The sequence below is a fragment of the Notechis scutatus genome, chromosome 5 (assembly GCF_049901735.1).
Source record: "Notechis scutatus isolate UNSWTSFEM ecotype Mainland chromosome 5, rNotScu1.2, whole genome shotgun sequence".
In the NCBI taxonomy this organism is placed as follows: Eukaryota; Metazoa; Chordata; class Lepidosauria; order Squamata; family Elapidae; genus Notechis; species Notechis scutatus.
Genome location: NC_142013.1, coordinates 82,742,121 through 82,763,096, shown reverse-complemented (window position 1 = coordinate 82,763,096; position 20,976 = coordinate 82,742,121). Strand labels below are relative to the sequence as shown.

Here is a 20,976-nt window from a genome sequence, read left to right as displayed (position 1 = left end):
CCTGCCATTGTGGGACTTAAAAGAGGGAACAGGATTGCTCTAAATAGTGAGAACATCTCAAATTTCATCAGAAATGTATTCATCCAACAATATTCTTTGACATTATATTTAACTAGGTTTATGTGGCTTGCTTAAATTTGACTTAGCACCACAGTCTCTGTGACTTGTAAGTAGTGGTTCATAGGTTATATATTCAGTGACCAATTGATGGTTCCTCAAGGAGCTGAATTGCTTGCTTCTGATAGTCATTCTTTAGCATGAACTTGCTGTTTTAAACATGGTTTCAGGTTTCCAAGTGATGAAATCCATTTAAAAAAAAAACAAAGTCAATCTTCAAAAAAGATTTATTTTATTTAGGAAAGCATCAGATTGGCAAAGTCTGTTGTAATTCCGGATCTGACACAATCCGGAATTACCCCACAATATTACAAGTTAGAAACAATCCCCAAAAGTCACATTCTCCAATAGAAGTAATTCAACATTGCTTGATGTCATAAATCTCCACCTCAAGGGGCCCAAGCATGGACAGCTCATTTCTCACAGGAAGAAAGATCACCTAGCCAAAACACTCTCTATCTCCACTCCTCCCCCACTTAGGAATGTGGCGATCCCGAAACCCTTCCCCCATGATTGCCACAGAGAAAATAAGAAAAAGAATATATACTAAGCCTAACTAAAATGGCTACACTTATGTCAATTTCGGGCTTGATACATGATGCAAAGAAGTTATTTTGCTCGTGAACTCAGCCAAACCAACATAGATCCTGGACTGGTCTCAAGTGACCACTCCATGCATAAAGGAAATAGTCAGCTTACTAGTCCAGCCCATTCTCATAAACATATTATGCATGTAAATATGTTTATTGAGAAAAATCTCAATATTGTAACAGGACAAAGCTGTCAGGCTACCAAGTTATTCCACCTATAATTACTGAAAGCTGTGAATTTGGTATATTATGTCATTAATCCTTCTCAAAACCTCTTAATGATAGTTTCATCTGAACTTGGAGAAAGGGTGCAAAACTTCTAATTAATACATCTAGGACAGAGGATTGCAATGGATTACATATTTATCTGATAATTATTGTGCTAGTTAGATATAGTCAACTTGCATCTGAAATATATTATGTCATTTTTACAGTTTATACATTGGGTTTTTATCAAATATGAAACTGAAGGCATCAAACATGACTGACAACATATGGACAATATTAAAATTATTAATAGGATTTTAAAAATACCAATAATGTGAAAATGAAGCAGTCAGTGTCATAAATATTGACAAATTGGAAATACCCGCAGTAGCCACTTCATTCTAAGATTATAGGTTTTTTTGGAATAAGCTTTGAAATATTGGTGAGATGATAAATAAATAAACGTTCTCAGTTTGAGTGAGACAAAATCTGAAGTAATCTCAGAATGATTTTATTTGGGAAACAGGGTAAAGCTTGAGTATATCAGCTTTTATCAGTTGTCAGTATAGCATATCCCACCAGCTCATCCAACTTCCAGCCTCCTCCTTCCCTTCAGCTAGCACTGGTATCCTTGGTTTATTCCTGATCTTATCCTCTTATGCTCACTTATATATCTTCCTAGCATTTTCCTACAAGTTCAGGGTCAGCTTGTTTTGTATTAACCAAATGTTGATCCATTGATTGCAACAGGAATTTACTGATCAGCTTGTCACCCAAGCCTGACATTGTGGGCTGAGAGAATGTCCCAAAGTCACCCAGTTGGCTTTCATGCCTAAGGCACAACTGGAACTCACAATCTCCTGGTTTTTAGCCTGGTACCTTAACCAGTAGACCAATTATTAACCCTAATCTTGACTTAAATAAGTAGAGAGCATTATTGGCAATTACAGCTAATATTCAGTGCTACAATGGTATATTAAGTCCTTCAAACTACAGTGTTGATTTTCAGAAGTAAGTGAAACTCAGATTTTATTTCCAGAAGCCATGAATACTAACTGGGCAAATAGACAACAATTTGGCTTTAAAAAAGAAAAACCGTATGTCTATTTTTTACTTCAGTAAACAAAGGTCAAAAGTATCAGGCTGCATCTGGGAATATGCTAGATTTATACACAGTTCTTTGAAAATGTCACAGAGAAATGGAACAAGAGGTTGTGAACTGATTTTATCTAGTCTGAATTTACAGCTGTTCTGGAAATCTTTTTTATTATTATTACAAATATGCCGGTGTTTTCTTCCTGAAGAATTAAAACAAAGGAAATATACCAACATTTCTATAAGGATATCCAGTTTGTCTGCCAAAGAGGCTCCTGTAAGAAGCATACAAACCTCCATAATTATATAAATCCTACCCTGAAGCTTGCAATTTAAAATGCATGAATCATACTGCAAGAAAAGGAATTGCATGGAGAAAAGCTATGAAGTTTGGGAGTAAGGATTCTCACTCGATTGCTTAAAGTTTTCACTGCATGTATTATATGTCTGGACTGGCTTCCTTTTTCTTGACTTGAATTGTGGTCCTTTGCAATTCTTTGTTTGTTTGTTTCTCTTTCCTGTTATGGGAATAAATAGTAGATCTGGATGACAAAATGGTTAATGTTGATAATTAACATTTTAATAGGTTTTGCAAATATGGCTTTAGGATATATATGGTCTGATGAACCTTAATTCTGTTACCAAAGTTATTGCCAAAGTTTCATATTGAAGGATTGATTGATATCTATCAACTATCATTTATATATGCCATCCAACTTCAAAGATATCTTGAAGCACAATTTATTTCAGTAATTTCTTCTATTGGGTCTCTATAAACCCTAAAAGTCCCATTCTTTTTGAACTCAACTGTTAATCCATAGTGAATGCTCTGCCATTTTGTTGAATGTTCCAGACACTGAAGATTATTTTATAATTTCTGTTGTCAATTGATAAAAGCTGAGATTATAATTTTCCCAGTTTCTTTTCAGATGCTTTGTCACTTGGTATTGCCACATGTATACTATATGTGTTTTTAAATATAATGTTTGGCATGTTGCATTCTAGATGTTCCATTAATTTTTTTACATGGTATTTTGGAGCCTTTTTTTAAACACATGATCATACCAATACTTTTGCACATGAAATCCATACTTTTTAAAATTCCAATGTATTTTTTCCTATTCAACATTGTCTTGTTTTATCATCTGCCCAGACAATTTTTTTTACAACTATTTATTATATTGTCAATGGTCTCCCCCCTCTGAGACAGATGAGTGGTTCAAAATGTGAGAAACAGATAAATAAATAGCTCTTATTCTCAGTTCTTTAAATTCTCATTTTTATAGCATTCAATGCCCATATTATTCTGTTAGTAACAATATGGAACTGGTCTGTCATGGTCTTTTTCAAAACATTTTTGGCTAATGGTCTCTCATCCAAGTACTAACTAGGCCTGGCCTGCTAAACCTTTAAATCTTTGGTGTTAATGTTTTTCATGGATTCATTACTCTGGTTTATTTCACATTATCTATACCTCTGTCTGAAGGTCTCCACCTCAACACTTTTACCAGGGGTGGCATAACCTTTGACAAAGAGCTAAACCAACCAATCTAGCCATCTGTCAAAACTTATCTTTTCTTGAGTTCCATCATACCTTAAGGAGAGCAACTAGGAAATGTTTTCCTTTGTAATATTTGCTGAAAATCAGTAAAGAAAGCTGTGGAAATTTACTGATAGGGGCAGCAAGTAGTATGTCAAAGGAGTTTTTGGCCAACTCATGCACAGGTGAATAGCTCTTTAAACCAGACCTTCAGGTAGAAGCCAAGTTATCGCATTGTTCATTGAAAAGTAAAAAATTTCCAAAGAACCTTTTGTTAAAACAACTTCCTTCTCAGAGCTTTTATTCAACAGCAAAGCAGCTCCTTCACCTATTAATAAAGATGAATCTTTACAACATAATCAAGCACTTTTAAGGATGCAGAAAATCTCAAGGGATATCATGAACAAAAAACAGCTTCTTTCCAAAGGAGTCTTTGGAACCATAAGAGTTTGAAGCCTTCCAACCTAACTTTAAAAATATACATTCTAAGATGGTACTAAATATTTTTAAAGCATATTTTATCATATTCTGTTCCCAGACAGCTATACAATCCGAGATGAAACATCTTTGTTTAATTTCTGAGAAATTCAGTATGATTCAGCCTGAAAATTCAATTAAAGTTTAGTGAAAAATAAAAGTGTTTTGCCTATGGAGCTCTGATTTTCCATGTCTTGCTGTAAAACCAGAAATTGTCAAGCTGGATTGTTTCTAGAATAAATTGGATTAAATGGAAGTAAATTGAAGTAATTGGATTAAATTGAACAACTCCCTTGTTCATTTGTCGTCTCAGTTCATTCCTAAAGGAGGGGAGGGAGAAAGCAATAAGAATATAAAAGGTAATGTGGGCTGGAGGTGGCCAACTTTCACCATACAATGTTTCCAACAGACATTCTGGAATGTCAAAAACTGCTGTAAAATACATGTGTATTTTATATCATAAAACCAGGGGTGGGTTTCTACCAGTTCTGTCCACCTCTGTAGAACCGGTAGCTCTGAAGAGCATCAAACATAAAACCGGTTCTATGTCTGCTGATGTTTTTGCCCACCTACTCACCTGGGCTCTTACCTCACCTTTATTTCCTGATTTTCAACTTCAGCTGCCGTGCGAGGCACAGCTGCAGTTAAAAAAGCAGGAAAAAAGTGCTTTTTCAAAGGTTGCTTCTCTGCACGCAGCACTACTCAGCTGTCCAGGCACCAAGCTGATGACGATTTACAGGCGCGCGCACAGCGTGCAGGGAAGCACAGCGTAAATCACCGAACCTCTTAAATCACCGAACTGGTAGTTAACCCTGTCAGATCCCACCCCTGAATAAAACACATGTTTAAATCACATATTTTTCAAAGAAATGTATTCAGTTTAAAGCTACTCCATGTTTAAGATTAAGAAATACACCGGTATCCATGCTTGCATTTCAGCCTACTTAATGTGCATGGGCTGGGCTGTGACAATTTAGGTCTATGCATGTATTGCATTGGAATTGACTATTAGTATTTAACGTTGCAAGGAGAAATGAGTTTGTCATCATGCATACATTGAAGAGAAACATAATACAGAATGTTTGTTCAAATTTCAAACTAGCCTCTGATGTCCATGTCTTTAACAAAAGTGTGAAGTAATTAATTCTATAGAAAAGGATTAAATAAAAACATTTCCTAATATATATTTCCTTGAATCCAGGAAGATCTCAAATATAACTAATATTTGAACATATGCAAACAATCATTGGCAAATAATTCCTCAATCTTTTCTTTGTGTTGTTTTTAGTGCAGCTAATATAAAACTAAGCAAATATTGTATGATCTCATATTCTAAAGAGTCTATATTTATGGTAATGCCTTCCTTATTGCAAAACAAGTATCTCATCTGCCAAGTTTGTACAAGATTCTAATTCTCTCCGTCTTAAATATTTAACTATATTTACTAGTAATTTTTTAAGTAGGACAAATTATATCTGCAAGCCAAAAGGAAAGACAAAAAGGAGTTACTGCTAAATCAAGTGTGGAGAACTATGGCCCTTTATGACTTGTGAATTCTACCAGAATTCCTGAGACAGTTCCCCACCCCTGTGCTAGATAAGACATGTTAAAGAACATTTCAAAACCTCTGATTTTTTTTAAAAAAGGTTTTTTTGGTTTTGTTTTTGGATTTTTCTAGGGAAATGCTAAAGTTATCCTAGATCCAAAGCAACCCAAGACAGAAAAAGAGCATGCATGAATGTATGAAAGATTGAGCTGTGAAGCAGCAGACAATTTTCCCCAGTGTGTCATGCCACTTTAATATTTAGCACTTCAGATGATTTTAATGAAAACCTTTACGAATATTATTATTTAGTAATGTTTTAAGCTGTAGTTTTTCAAACCTTTTTTTGTAGCAATATTGCATTATGAAACTCTTAGAAAGAGTATTTTTAAAATTATTATTGCTTCTCTGGAAAGCATTCTCAGCCATTTGGCTTGCTGAACAGTGTGCTAAACTTTCCTCTGTTTCCTTAACAATTGCTGAAAATAACTGAATAATCCGGTTCCTGACATATGGAAATATTTCTTGAAACCAACCTAAGGATTAAGATACAGCATTTTTCCAAACATCAATATTTTAATCAGAAGAATTACAGAATATCAACAGTGAAACCGAAAAACACAAAAACTTTTACTTGGTGCCCACCAGTTTTACCAAAATGAAATAACGGAAACAAAACAAACTTGAAAGAAGTGTAATGATAATGGTGATGGGAACCCAGCAGTGTGATAATTGGGGGAAAAAAATTTGCCTAGGTTTTCAAAAATAAATGAGTTAAAATGCTGCCAACTGTAAATGAAAATAACTATTGTGAAAGCTAATATAAAAATGTCAGATCTCTTAAATATGTGAAGGGAGGGGATCATATCCAGCCCGCGTCATCCTTATTTATCCCCACAGATAGATGTGTGGAGCAGGATGGTAGCTGACCAGAGGTGGGATTCAGCAGGTTCTGACCAGTTCTGGAGAACTGGTAGCGGAAATTTTGAGTAGTTCAGAGAACCGGCAAATACCACCTCTGACTGGCCCCACCCCCATCTATTCTCTGCCTCCCAAGTCCCAGCTGATTGGCTGGGTCTTCTTTCGTTGCCCTGCACAGGAGAACCGAGCTGGAAAGCAGGTTAGTGGAGTGGGGAGGGAATGGAGATTTTGCAGTAACCTTCCCCTGCCACGCCCACAGAACTGGTAGTAAAAATCTTTGAATCCCACCACTGTAGCTGACATGTTGGTTTTTCTATTAGCTCATTAGCAGACCCAAAGCCTTTTTATCCACTCTTCCTAGAGACTTCCTGACCACTTGAGACAGTAATCAGGATGCTACAGGAAACTGTAGGGACTTTAAATCATCTCCACAAAACAGCTTCAGAAAGCAATGGCTTCATGATCATTAGATTTTCTAACAGTCAGGCTGCACATGATCCTCAGTCTCGTATAGTTATTGGCCTGGTACTAAAGAGGAATCTAGCATGCATAAATTGTCATTTTTCTGTAATAGTAAGGCTTATTAATAAGTGAAATTTGGCTTCCTGTTATGGTGAATAAAACAGATGGCTTTCCTTGCACATTGCTGTTGTTCAAAGAATAGGGTAGAGACCGGCTGTGCTTCAAAGCTTCTGAGATTTCACCACCATCCAGTCAAAACTTTCAGTATTTTTCTTCTCTATGACATCGGAAAGGGCAATTACCGGTATGTAGAATGTAAACAGCTATGTAGTACACAGCTATGGACACAGCAACACCGAATAATATGGTAGGTTCAACCCTTCTTTCCTTTTATCCAGTTGTGTAAATACCCCTTTTACATTGTATACATTTTGTAGTAAATTAATTGATTTAAGAAATACTACAGTATCAACAACGATACCTAACCAAGTATCTAATGTGAAACAATTCTACCTATATAGCATTAGACAGGGCTGACCCAGATATTCTCAAAGATAAGGACCAGGTAGCCTTCCCTCCATATTATGCCCTAGAAAAGGTATGTGAACTTCATAATTGTAGGATCTTACTTCATAACTAACAATTATCTGCTGCATCATAACAGCAGAACCCTGGTCTGGTACAATAAAGTTTCATAATAGTGTGTCCACAATGAGTATGTCATCAGCTGCTGCCTTACTATTTAAAATAGTTAGGCTGAAAAGAAGAAGAACTTATAATTAGAATGATAAAGAAAATCTGTGTTACTATGGCCGACTGGCAGTTCGGCTGTTCAGCAAAATAGTTGCTAAATGAAACAACTGGCCTTATCTTAATTTAGCTTCCCTTTGCTTTACAGATCTGCAAGGATTGGTGATAAAGTTCCTTTTTCCTCACTATTGTAATTGCAAACAGTTGTTAAATGAGGCATTTGCTAAAGAAGGACTACCTATAATTAATTCCTTTGAGCTTCCGTACATTCACACAAATCTGAAGAACAGTTCTATTGTGTTGTGGTTTAGCCCACAGTTCCGTAAAGGCTGAAAAGCAATTTCTTTGTTTTTTTCTAAAGCCTGCATTTTGCTTTGACCACTCTCGGTTTCCAGCAAAGTCTGAGATTAGGTTGTTGTCACACATTCTCCTGCTTATTCAATACTTCATTTTCTCTCTGTACTGACCTTCCAAGTAGACAAGACATGACAAGATGAATGAATTTTACTTTATTGCAAGGCTATCTTAACAAAATATTGCAAGTATAAAAGTACAAATCTCTTGCCATGACTTTTTAGTGCCTGATAAGTCGGTGTGGAAACTTTCTAAATTTCTTTCTCAACCCATTATTCAGTTGCAGCCTCCTCCCTCTTTTATCTGATTGTTCCCCTAGGCAGCATTTCTGCCCATCACACCCCTTTTTCTAAAGTTGTTCTCACATTCCATTATAAACAGTTTACTTAGAGTAGAAATTGGACTTATGGGCCTGCAGTTTTTGAATTATTCTCGAGTTTCCTTTTGAAGGGAACTAAGTAATTAACTGCCACTAAAGGAACAAGGGTTTGATTTAAGGAAATAGCTGCTTAGGGTTTTTTGGGGGGGGTGAAAAAATGAAATATGTTTTTTACAAACTTGCATTATTTGTTCTTATATTTTAGACATTTGCTCAGGAGCCTTCCTGAAAACTGGTTTAGATACAGGTATAGATGTCTACAAATAATTTATTTGTTGCATTTTTGACTAATTGAGAAGAGCATAGTGATTATAGAATTGATGCCATTTTCTGCTTATTCTGGTATCTCCTATCAGTATTCCAGGTGATGTTTAAACAAGTACAGACATAGGGAATCTAATCAGAAATTCACAAAAATTCACATTTTAAAAGATGAATTTATTTTCTAACCGGGAAGATTATTTAAGAAATGTATAGGAAGTGTCAAACTCACTTCATCATGGCAGCGTCATGTGACGTATAGGGACATTTTACACCTTTGCTAAACCAGGTGTGAGTGTGGCCCTCATGTGATGCATCCAGCCCATGGGCTGGGAGTTTGACCTCCCTGGTAAGCAAGGTTTTACATAAAATGTAGGCAAACCTATCCATATTTGCAGAATTTTTTCCTTAAAAAGTAGTAGTATAATGACATTAAAAACAGACTAAAATAGTAATTTATAATTATGTCTGCAACTTTTGATTGCTTAGAGAAGTATCCCAGAGCCTTTCATTATTTCCACATAAACACAGGATAATTACTCTCTCACAGATTCAAAAGAGCTAGGCCCTCCTACAAAGTGCTGGTAAAATTCTTTCAAAATGTGACACCTGGCTGAGTACTTTGAAAACTCTGGATGGAGCTGAAGGCACATGTGGGTATGGAGTTCTGAAAGAAGGCTTCAGCCCTACCCACTGATCTTGCCGGCGCACATTTGGACAGTTGGATAAACTTGTGCATCTAAATATCTGTCAACATGACTCCCAGCAATGCCCTGATTGGCATTGGATCTCCTGCCAGCTGATGATGTGAAGAAAAGAATAGGCAGCAGGATAGCCAGATGGTTTAACCACAGATTTTATCGTGCACATCGCAAGGGGATGTCAACGTTACAAGTCATGCACCCATAGAAAGCAGAACGCTGAGGCAGGTGGATTCCTCAAAAAACAATTTATTGAATACATCATATTGGCACAACTGGTAAAAGCCGACTCTGAAAGTTCCCAAGACCTTCACCTAATTAAAAAATAAAGTTTCTCCTCTCCTCCGAGTCACTGGTCTCGCTGTCCAGTCAAGGTGCTGTCCAGTTGCTTGGTTACTACACTCCTACTACTACTACATGTCTTTGGTTCTCACGGTATTTTTTTTTGTTTTGGCTACGAACCCCATCTAGCTATTTCCCTTCTCCCTGTCCCTTCTTCTGCTCTGTGGTAACCCTGAAGCCTCAAAGATGGCCTCAGCCAAGTTCACTTCAGGGTTGACAGATGTAGGAGAAGAGCAAATAGAGCTGATGTATGTGTGTGTGTGTGCTGAATTAAATGCATCAATTTAGAGTTGCCACAAAAAATCTAAGTCCAGCTTCCCCATTATTCCATTGACCCTTAACTATCACCAATTTAATGTTGAACTTTAATTGATTTATGTATCGGCTGGAATATATCTTCAATCTCACAAGTAGTCCTGATTCTTTACACCTGACAAAGCAGAACAGAAACTATACAAAGAAGGTGGGGATTGGTAAATGTTGGTATTGTTTTCTGACAGCTCAAGGATCATTGGTAGTACATTCATTGAGCTTATATTTATAAGCTCTTATATTTATACATTTGAATGATTTTGTGTCATCAAATCAGTGTCAACCCTTAGCCACCATGTAGATACTGGTAGATTTTCTCCAGGAGAGTCTGTCACCAAATTATAGATACTTACACCGGCATCCTTCAATCTCAAAAGACTATGGTATCATGCTCTGAAAAGAGGTCCTAAAACAGCATCTAGTGTGGCTAAAAAGGCCAATTCGAGAATGGCAATCCCTTCCTGAGGACAGATACAGATTTCGCTGGTGGGCTTCAAACTAATCTGCTGTCTTTCTGGTCTCCTTACCAAATACGAACAAGGACAAATAATAAACAGCATTCTTAAAATGTTCCCATCATTGAGATGCATTTGTTTCAGCTTGGCCTGGCAGAGTTTCCTTGAGTGCTTGAGCAAATCCCTCCGCTCTGTCCTGATTGCGTGTGTCTTGCTGATGTCAATTTGTGGTCTACCTTCCTTCTTCGAGTGATGCAATCTCTTTGTTTGCAGTTTTATTCTGCTGCACACCAAGGAGTGGTCTGTATCACAATTAGCACCCTGATAGCCGTGTGTGATCGTAATACTGGGAAGCCTGGTGAGAATCAAGTTGAGCTGAGGCCAATGTTTCAATCTTTGATGTTTCCAGGAGGCTTTGTATTAAAGAATGTATTGCTAATGCAAAAACTGTAGTAGCACCAAAACTCCAGCAGGCGTTGGCCATTTTCGTTCATCTTCCCAACACTGAACTGACTTAAACAGGTGGGCCAAGAACTATGGTCAGCTCCAACTCTGGCATTAAAATCACCAAGGATGAACAATGTTTCTTTCTCGGGGATTTTCTTAATAGTGGCAGCCAGATCATAGTAGAATTCGTCTTTAGATTTTACCGAAGATGATAATATCGGTGCATATATACTAATAAGAGTAATCAGCCCTGCTGATGAATGGCGCTGCAAGGGCAGGATTCTTTCAATTCCTGCAGCAGTAATGAACCCTAATAGGGTGTTTCTGACTGCAAAGCCAACCCCATATTCCCTAGTCTCATTTGATGGTTTTCCCTACCAGAAGAAAGAGAAGTTTCTCTCCTTAACAGATCCTGAGTCTGACAGCCTTGTCTCTTGAAGAGCGACAATGTCCATCTGCAGTCTGCTCAGCTCCATGTCGACGACAGCTGTCTAACATCTATTTCTTGCAGAACGTCAGAGAGGCCAGGGGTCGTTGTCCGAACATTCCAAGTGCCCAACTTTAGGGCTAAAGTTTTCTGAAGTTTGTTGCATGATGCAGGATTATCGATCTGCTTGTCGGCTTTCACCCTAAACCCCATGTACCCTGTGAGGTTAACAGACCGTGGCTGGGCAGCACCTTATTGGCTGGGGGCTGCCCAGCTTGAGGCAGATGGTAGCTGCCCAATGAGGTACGATGACCTCTCCCACCATCAAAAGTAGCCCCTGGTGTCACGCTCTGCTAATCAAGCAAAGACTTATAAGCGGTAACTGCCACTTCCCGTGTTGTTTCAATGCTGTATACAAAGCTGGAGTGTCCTCTCCAGAGCACAAGGCCTGGATAATTTAATATGGAGAATAAACTGTTATCCAAGCAGCGGATCCCCCCTCTCCATGTCGCTGAAATAGTCCAGTGGAACAGCAGAGCCGATGCGATTAGTTTCAGCTATGTCGCAGGAGTTACCAGAATGTGATTGTACACAGTCATGAACTGGTTCCAGGACTCCAACTCCGGCTCTTGAAGTTGACTCCTGAAGCCTTTTCCAATAATAGATATAGCCACAAGGCAGTGGAAGATTGTGTTGTGGTTCGCCGGCAGCCGGTACAGACAGCAGCAGAGTCGGACAGTGAGGAAGAAAGGGGACCAGGCAGGGAGTCTGGAGAGGACTTGGATGAGGGTCCTGCATTCAATGCAGGGATGGGGCCAGGATCATCTGGGAGTGGGGTGCTGCTTCTGAGCCTTCGGAATCTGTCAGCAGTGAAGCAGAGGACCCAGGGGAGCCTGTTCCCAGTGCGCATGTGCACAGAGCTGCTAGAAGGCGAGAGCAGCTGAAGCAGAAGGGAGAACTCGGGAGTAAAGCCGGGAGGTGATTGCCCCTCCCATAAGGGATAAAAGTCAGACCTCAATGATGAAAGCTTTACAGGAAGCAAAGCAGTTCAATCGATTCTGAGCCCTCCTTGAAGCTCTGCGTATTCTAGTCAGTTTTTTCTGGGACTTTGGTTAGTTTATGTTATAATTAATTGGACTTCTGTTTTTTGGCAGCATTCTACAGCACTGAAAGGCATGCTTTTATCTGGGGGAACTGTTTATAATTAGTTCTGGCTGAGAATGCAAGTAATTCCCAGCATTGCATTAAAATAGGTTTTGCTTTTTAAATAAGTTTGGGTTTTATTAAGTTTGACGAAGCCTGGGTCAGAACAGTTTGAAATCAGAGTTTCCCTTCTCCTAGAAGATGGTTCTACCGTTTTATTTGCCATTGGGGCATAAAGCCCTCTTTTGCCTTCAAAACCATTGGCCAACTTCTTCTGTAACCCTGAAAAGGGGCCCTTATGAGGTGCTACCAGCCGGGCCAACTGGACCAAGGTTTTTTTAAGGAGGTATTACTCCTCCAGCACTCCTCCTCACTCCAGGACACTGGGCATGGATCCATTTGCAGTGTCCATTATCTGAAACAAGTCCTTTATCTTTGGTTGCCTAGGTGTCATTTCTGCCATGTTGTGTTTAGGGTTTCCTCCCAGCTGTGTTTCCAATTTATGCCTCCTTTTAGATTTTCATTTCACAGCTCTTTTTGCTTTTGCTGTTAGCTTTTGTTTCTGCATCCTTTAGTGGTTTACTTTAAAAGATTTTAAAACATACTCCCACTTCATCGGAAAATGCTTGAAGCTGAAGCATTTCATGAGCAAATGCTTGTAATGCTTCAGGCTGATAAGTTCCGGAATTCATAGTTCAAAAACCTAATCCTATCTAACCCTAGGTCTAAAAGCCTAAAATTACTGCTCCTAAATAAAATAAAACTAACTTTACTAACTTATAAATAATAATAGATAAGAACAAACTATTTTACAACCATATAAAAGCAGCTAGAGTATAGTAGGAGGATAAAGAGCTCACTAAAAGGGCTATCACACGGCAGCCATCTTGGAGCCATAACATAGCTATCGATACTATAGCTAAGCTTAATTGGTTGAAATGAATTGATGTTATGTTGCTAGATGATCTCTCCCAAGAGAAAGACTTCATCAAGAATTCATTATGAGCCATAGTGGCGCAATAGTTAGAATTCAGTACTGAAGGCTACTTCTGCTGATTGCCTGCTGCCAGCAGTTTGGCAGATCGATGCTCACTGGCTCAAGGTTGCCTCCACCTTCTATCCTTCCGAGGTCGGTAAAATGAGGATCCAGATTGTTGTTGGGGGCAATATACTGACTCTGCAAACCACTTAGAGAGGACTGTGAAGTAGTATATAAATCTAAGTGCTATTGCTATTGCTATCAACAAAATGTAATTGGGAGGAAAGCAATTTTTTCTGCTCTCAACTCCTTAAACTTTCAGTTTCATCTTACATTGCTTTGTTACCAGGGGTGGGATTCTATAGGTTCGCACCTATTCTCTAGAACCGGTTGTTAACATTCTAAGCAGTTCAGAGAACCGGTTGTTAGAATCCTAATCCTGTAAGGAAGGCAGGAAGGAAACATTCTGGTGTTGCTTACAGAAACTGCCTCTCCACTAACTCTTATTACATTCTTGGCAGGACTAGACTTCCTGTCTCAGGAACTTCTCTGGAGTTTTTTTTTTCCTCCTTTGCTGGTACTTTGCTTGTGTGGAGTGAGCATTCAAAGTTACAATGGCACTGAAAAAAGTGATTTATGACCGTTTTTCACACTTACGACTGTTGCAGCATCCCCACAGCCATGAGAGGCCAGGTGAGGAGATGCGTGCCTTGATGTGAATGATATTGAGTTAGCCATGCCCAGCCAATCACATGACCACCAAGCCATGCCCACCAACTAAGCCATGCCCACAGAACCGGTTGCTAAAACATTTGAATCCCACCCCTGTTTGTTACTTATACACCTGCTAATATTATATTATACGCAGCTGATGGAGGGAGATGAGTTTCTTCGCAAAGTACTTCAGGAAGAAGCAAAAAAATATTTGCCACAATCATCTTGTGATTATAATTAACACAAGACTTTGAAATAGCAAAGCTCATGTATCTGAGTTCTACACGTTTCCAGCTTTGCTTTTGAATGTTTGTACAGGTAGTCCTCAACATATAATAGTTCATTTCGTGACTGTTCTTTCTTTTTTTTGTAAACAATTTTATTGGTTTTTAAAGACAAACAAAACAAACAAAACATAAAAACATCCAGCTTTCTTTCATAAATGTAAATTAGAGAACAAGAGGATAAACAATTTTATAAAATTTGGGACCTTTTCTATCAATGGTTAGATAATTTTACACAATAATAGAATATTTAGAATTTCAGAAAATAACGAATATATAAAGACATATTTTATTTTTTTTCGATATCATATCTATAAAATGTTTTTAGGATAGATCGGGTAGGATTATATGAATTGTTATAAAATAAACTAAGTAAATTATAGTTATCTCGCAAAGTATGAATGAATAAAATTATAGTCAAATGATTGTTTAATAGTGATACTAGGGTATTTAATCTTTGATTGATGATATGAGTTATTATGTGATGTAACTGTAATTGAGACTACGAAATGGATGCACAAAAAATTGGTAAACCAACTGACACACTGCTTGTACATTTATTTCGTGACTGTTCAAAGTTACAATAGCACTGAAAAAAGTGGCTTATGACCATTTTTCACATTTATGACCATTGCAACATCTCCATGGTCACAAGATCAAAATTCAGATGCTTGGCAACTGGTTCATGTTTAGAACAGTTGCAGTGTCCCGGGGATGCGTGATACCCTTTTGCAATCTTCTGACAAGCAAAATCCATGGGGAAGCCAGATTCACTTAACAACTTGGTTACGAACCTAACAACTGCAGTGACTCACTTAACAACTGTGGTAGGAAGGTCATTAAAAACTCACAAATCTCTTCTCTCATAACAGAAATTTTGGGCTCAATTGTGATCATAAATTGAGGACCAGCTGCACACTGTTTTCCCACATTTTTTTCCCTTTTTCATGTGACCCATTCTGGGATTGCGTGTTCTTATCACCTGCCTGTAATTATTATAGAATTGGACCAACGTATACAAGTTCTGAGTAAAATAATTTGGACAAATTTCATGTTATTAACATAATTGTTATAGATCGGGGATGTCAAACTCATGATGACACGTCATCACGTGAAGTAATGCAACTTTTTCCCGCTTCGGTAAACCAGGGGAGGGTATGGCCAGTGCATGATGCATCTGGCCTGCGGGCCGTGAGTTTGACATCCTATTATAGATGGAGGGGATTCATTCTAGAAAGGAGGAACTTACCTTGTAGAAGAATCCCATTTACATAAGGGAACAGACTCAAGGGAAACCTCTGACTTTCAGGATCAACCATCCCCAGGTCTCTCACCTTCAGGAACTGCCTTATTTCTTCAAGCATCTAAGGAGATTTTCCATCGCTATCGGTCTAGAACAATGAGGCTTTCTTTTTATCTTCTTTGATAACTGCTGCATGCATGTTGTGCTAGGAACAGTGTTACCATGTCTATTGTTTGCAAGTTTAGTGTATTTATGCATTTGGTTAATCTGACAGGCATTCTTTTGAATAGCATTCTGCGTTTCGTATGAGTTTCTGTTATTGTGATTTTAAATTCTAACGAACTTAAGTGAGAATACTTCTTTAGCTTCCTTATACTTAATCCTCTTATTTTTTAGAAGTGTTGTCTTTAACTATAACTTTCTGGGCAAATTTCCATTGCCATTTAAATTGAACTTGTAAATACATGTGAATTGCTTGCTGGCTCAATAAAATATGCATCTCATATTAATTCATGAATAATTCCTGTTGTTTGGAATTATATCCACATAGTTATGAATAACTGCATAGTTATTATCAAACACAATGTCCTTTGAATAACCACTCAAAGGCAGGCACTTACTTTATCTTTCTTTCTCCTGAACTTACATAAATCTAACTGATGATGTAAGGCAAGTTGATTTTTCCCATTATTACAACACTTTCCGTTTGAATTTCTTCATTCCAAGATGACTTGTCAAGTTTTGGTAAAAGGCATAGGCTATAGTTCTGGTTTTGGCACTGTTATTTTCTCCCACTGTGGTTCTGTGATGTAGTATATTAATGTGGTTTCTATCTTATTATATTCAATGTCCTCCATTAGACTCTGCTTCCTCTTCAAAAACTGTTCCTAGCTTTTCTATAGATTTTATTTTGAAGAGTAACTACAACTTATTCTTCCCTGTCAAGATGTTCTAGAGCAGTGATCCCCAACCTTTTTTATGCCGCGGCCCGGTACCGGCATCAGCTGGGCGCTGCGGCCCGGTACCGGCATCAACTGGGCGCCGCCATCTTTTTTTGACGAAAAAGTGCTTCCGGTGACCTCACCGGAAGCACTTTTTCATCAAAAAAGATGGCGGCGCCAGCGCTTCCGGTGAGCTTTTTCGGGTAGAAATGGCTTTCTACCCGGAAAAGCTCACCAGAAGCGCTGGCGCCGCCATCTTTTTTTGATGAAAAAGTGCTTCCGGTGAGCTTTCTACCAGAAAAGCTCACCGGAAGCACTTTTTATCAAAAAGATGGCGGCGCCCAGCAACCAGCGGCCCGCTAAGACTTGTTCCGCTGGACCGGTACCGGTCCGCGGACCGACGGTTGGGGACCCCTGTTCTAGAGCAGTGGCCCCCAACCTTTTTGTGCTGCGGCCCGGTACCGGCATCACAAAATGATCCGCGGCCCGGTACCGGCATCAGCCAGCCGTCCCCGCTTCTCCCCGCCACCTTCAACTCCTCCTTTGTACCTTTGTCGATGGGCTTCGCTTCAGGACGGCTTTGGGACAGTCACTTGGCTCGCCTTGCCTTGGGTGCTGAAAGAATCCTCGCGCCTTGGTTTTGTTCGAAGCCCCCCCCCCTTCAATGAAACTAAGGTGCGAGGATTCCTTCAGGACCCAAACGCCACTTTCCAACTGGAAAAGCTCACCTGGAAGCACTTTCTCGTCAAACAAGATGGCGGCGCCCAGCAAACCGGCGGCCCGGTAGGAAATGTTCCATGGACCGGTACCGGTCCACGGCCCGGTGATTGGGGACCCCTGTTCTAGAGAACATCTCTATTCCATATGTGTGTGTGCATATATGTATGGTGACATTGCGTAACTTTAATTTCAAATCCTAGCACAGAATTTTTTATACTCTTTTTCCTCCATCAACATGTTGAAAGGTAAAGGGAGCCTTGCCCTTTAAGGAAAAGGCAAAGCTTTTTCCTTTGTGAATTCAAATTTCCCGGCTGGGAGATTTTACTGCAAAATGATTGGTCAGCTGCATTGGAAGTCAGAATCAGTTTATTAATAAGAAGGCAGGTAAGAAAAAATCATACAGCGTTCCTGAGACTAATCTAATCTTGTGAGTAGGAAACCCCCTTTCTTATACCCTTCAGATCCTTGTAAGTGTGAACCCTTGAAGTCTTTGATTTGTGTGTGTGTGATGAGTTCCTGTCTTGAGATTGGGATCTCTTCCTGGGATCTTGGTAGGAATAATTGTTTTATAGTCCAATCTCTGTTTTTCCCTGATCCTTTGTAGCTATCAGTTTGTACCTGGTTGCAATATCCTGAGTTTTCTGTTATGCCTTTTGGTAAATCTTCCTTCCTGCCATGTTTTATGACTGTGTTTTGGTGAGTACTTCCTTTTCTCATGTGTCTGAGGTTTTTTTTTATTTCCTTTTCTTTTTTATTTATTTATTTATCTTATATGTATCCATTTCATGTATTCATAACTATGTTTATTCTTATACCTATTATCTTGTAAACGATTGACAAATCAAATCAAATTAAATAAAATTTCCTTTTCCTTTGAGAGTTTTGCTTTTGCTATTTTTTACAAGTTTTATAGCTTGCCATCTATTTGATTTCTATGGGAAATGATCTTAGCTAATTTGCTGGCTTTTTCTCTGTATCCCATGGTGTAATTTTAGCCTTTCTTTGTGAAAAGTAGGCTAGCTCTAATTATTTCAATGGCCCTAGTTGACAAAGGCGGGGGCCCTAGGCTGGGAGCTGGATTCCTGCTTGTGTTTTCCACTTCTCCTTTCTTTTAGGAGAATTTTCTTTCCCTTTTGATATTTTAAAATTTCTTTTCTTTTCCTAGGAGAGGGGTGAATCGTAACTTCCAACAAATACAAATGGGATGAAACAGCTTGTATCCAGTTCTGTAAACTATTCATCACTGAAGCTTACTAGAAACTGGATCATTATGACAATGAATCAGCCACCACTAAGATTGCCACATATTTGTTGCCTCAGAGTCACTTAGGTTGTAGTTACAATGCTGAATATAAGAGAAAGCTCAAACTAACTATTGGCCTTCTGCCAACAGCATGCAAGCTCCTTCCAAAGCAGATTAGTCTACAATGTGTCTGGGTGGAAGAACAAAATTTCACAATCATGGAACCAAGGTCAGTAGGAGATGAGCAATTATCTCGCATGCTTCACAGAGCATTTTTATCACAGCATTCTATTATCGAAAGATTCTGTAGGATTTTGATATCTGGGAATGATTTTTTTTTAGATTATACCCTTAAGGATGCAGTGATAGCACAAACATCTTGCTTTCCTCTCATAATTACTGCCAAAATGTAGGTGAGCTCTTACTTTGTGTGACTTGTGTGAAGCAGCCAAATGATTGCTAGGAACATTTTGAGACATGAAAAATAGGCGCCCCTATCTTTCTCCAGGCACTGAAGAGTGATAAACAGTTATTGCCACAGTGGAACTGAAAAATTACAAATGAAAACGTAGTCAGGCTCCTATTTCTGACATAGGTCTGCAAAGTGGTGAGAAGAGATAGAACCACCAATAAGTTGTTATGCATTTAGCGGAAGAGATAAAAACAGGTAATTTATTTAAAGAAAGTAGACCTGAAATTTTAGACTGCCAGGCTAGACTTCCTTTCCTTAAGGAAAATACAGTACTGGATCAATGACAAAACATACACCAAACATCTTTGGTATTCCCTGAGCTTAGTTATTTGCTTGCAGAGGTTTCATTACCCAATTATGTAACATCAGCGCTAGTGAGTGTGGGATTTACTCTCTGTTTATATATAGTAATATGCCCTGCCAGTGTGGTTTTCTCCTTGTTAGTTCCTTGATTATGGTATTGTGTCATTGTGTCTTCTGACTGTGTGTTGGTGTTCAAGCTCAGAGAGCATCAGAAACTCCACCATTCAACACAGAACCACATATATTCTCTTCAACTGAAAACTTGCCCTTGTTTTGATAGTTTATTATTCCTCAAATTAGAACATATGAAAATATTTCACTGAAATGTTACATATTTAATTTTACTTATTTACTTCTTTTGATAAGGATCTGGATTTTTTCCCCATTGTTATTTCCTAGAGAACGCACAGGCACTAAGGTACAAGGACTTCCCGTAAAAAAATATTTTTCTGCTATACTCGACATTTAAAAAGTTAAGCACAGTTTTATGACTATCAGGTTCTTCAAGAATGAGTAATTCCTAGCAACCAAACATGTTTGTTTTAACACGTAAAGTCATCTTTTGAAATCTCTCTCTCTCTCTCTCTCTCTCTCTCTCTCTGTGTGTGTGTGTGTGTGTGTGTGTGTGTGTTTGTCTTCTGTTGCCATCAGCAAAGCTAAATTACAACTTCAGTTATTATGGGTTGTGTGCTGTATATAAAAGAAGTAAGTTTGTTCAAAAGCTTTGAAGTACCTGGTATAGCTTTTGAAGAGAGCTTTCTTCACCCTTGGATGTTGGCCTGGATTGAAGCTGGAAGCTGTTTGGAGAGGAGGAAGCTTTCCTGCTGTGCTTGACATTTTCCCACACCAAGTACTGACAGTTTGTGGCTTACAAAGTTTTTCTTGATAAACAAAGCAGCAATTGTAGATTTTGGCTGCCCTCCTGCTCTGAATAAGAGCATGAATCAACAGAAATGTGTATGTATTATGAGAATCACTTTTTCCTATTTGGTTGGTCTGGTTGGAATGTAGGAATTACAAAATGTGCTGGCTGGTCAAAAATATACCTATAGTACCAAAACTCTCCTATTTGTACTCTCCAGGTAGCTAAAATGGTGCATTATAATGTTTAAATCAAGGTCCCTCAAATCTGCTGACTTAAATAATGTGTTTAAAAAACCCATTGCTCCCATGGAATTGAAATTTCCACTATGTTCAGAGCAGTTTTATTCACAAAATTAGATGGGCAGAGGATCATGGTTACTGATGCTTCCTGCCAGCTTTCCACAAGCAAAAATCATAGGGGAAGGCAGGAAGTTACAAGTTGCTCCCATTCCCCATGCATTATACTGCAACAATTTTTTGAATTAAGCCACCTCAAATCCATTATGAATTAAAACATATGTTAAAAAAAAAAAAAAGGTCTGGAATTCCTGTGGAATTGAAATTTACACCATATTTGGAGAAGTGTTATTCCCACATTTCTGGCCATTATGGCCAGCCCAATTATGGCACATAAAAGGATGACTCAACAGGCCATTGATTGTTTAGTATATATTAATTGTCAGCTATGGC

At 38.5% G+C, this 20,976-nt stretch overlaps 1 long non-coding RNA gene across 1 annotated transcript in view; it reads left to right on the top strand.

The window, feature by feature from the left end:
• The window catches only part of LOC148130553 (uncharacterized), a 95,539-nt gene that overhangs the window by 1,178 nt on the left and 73,385 nt on the right, over nt 1-20,976 (top strand). The window lies entirely within an intron of this gene.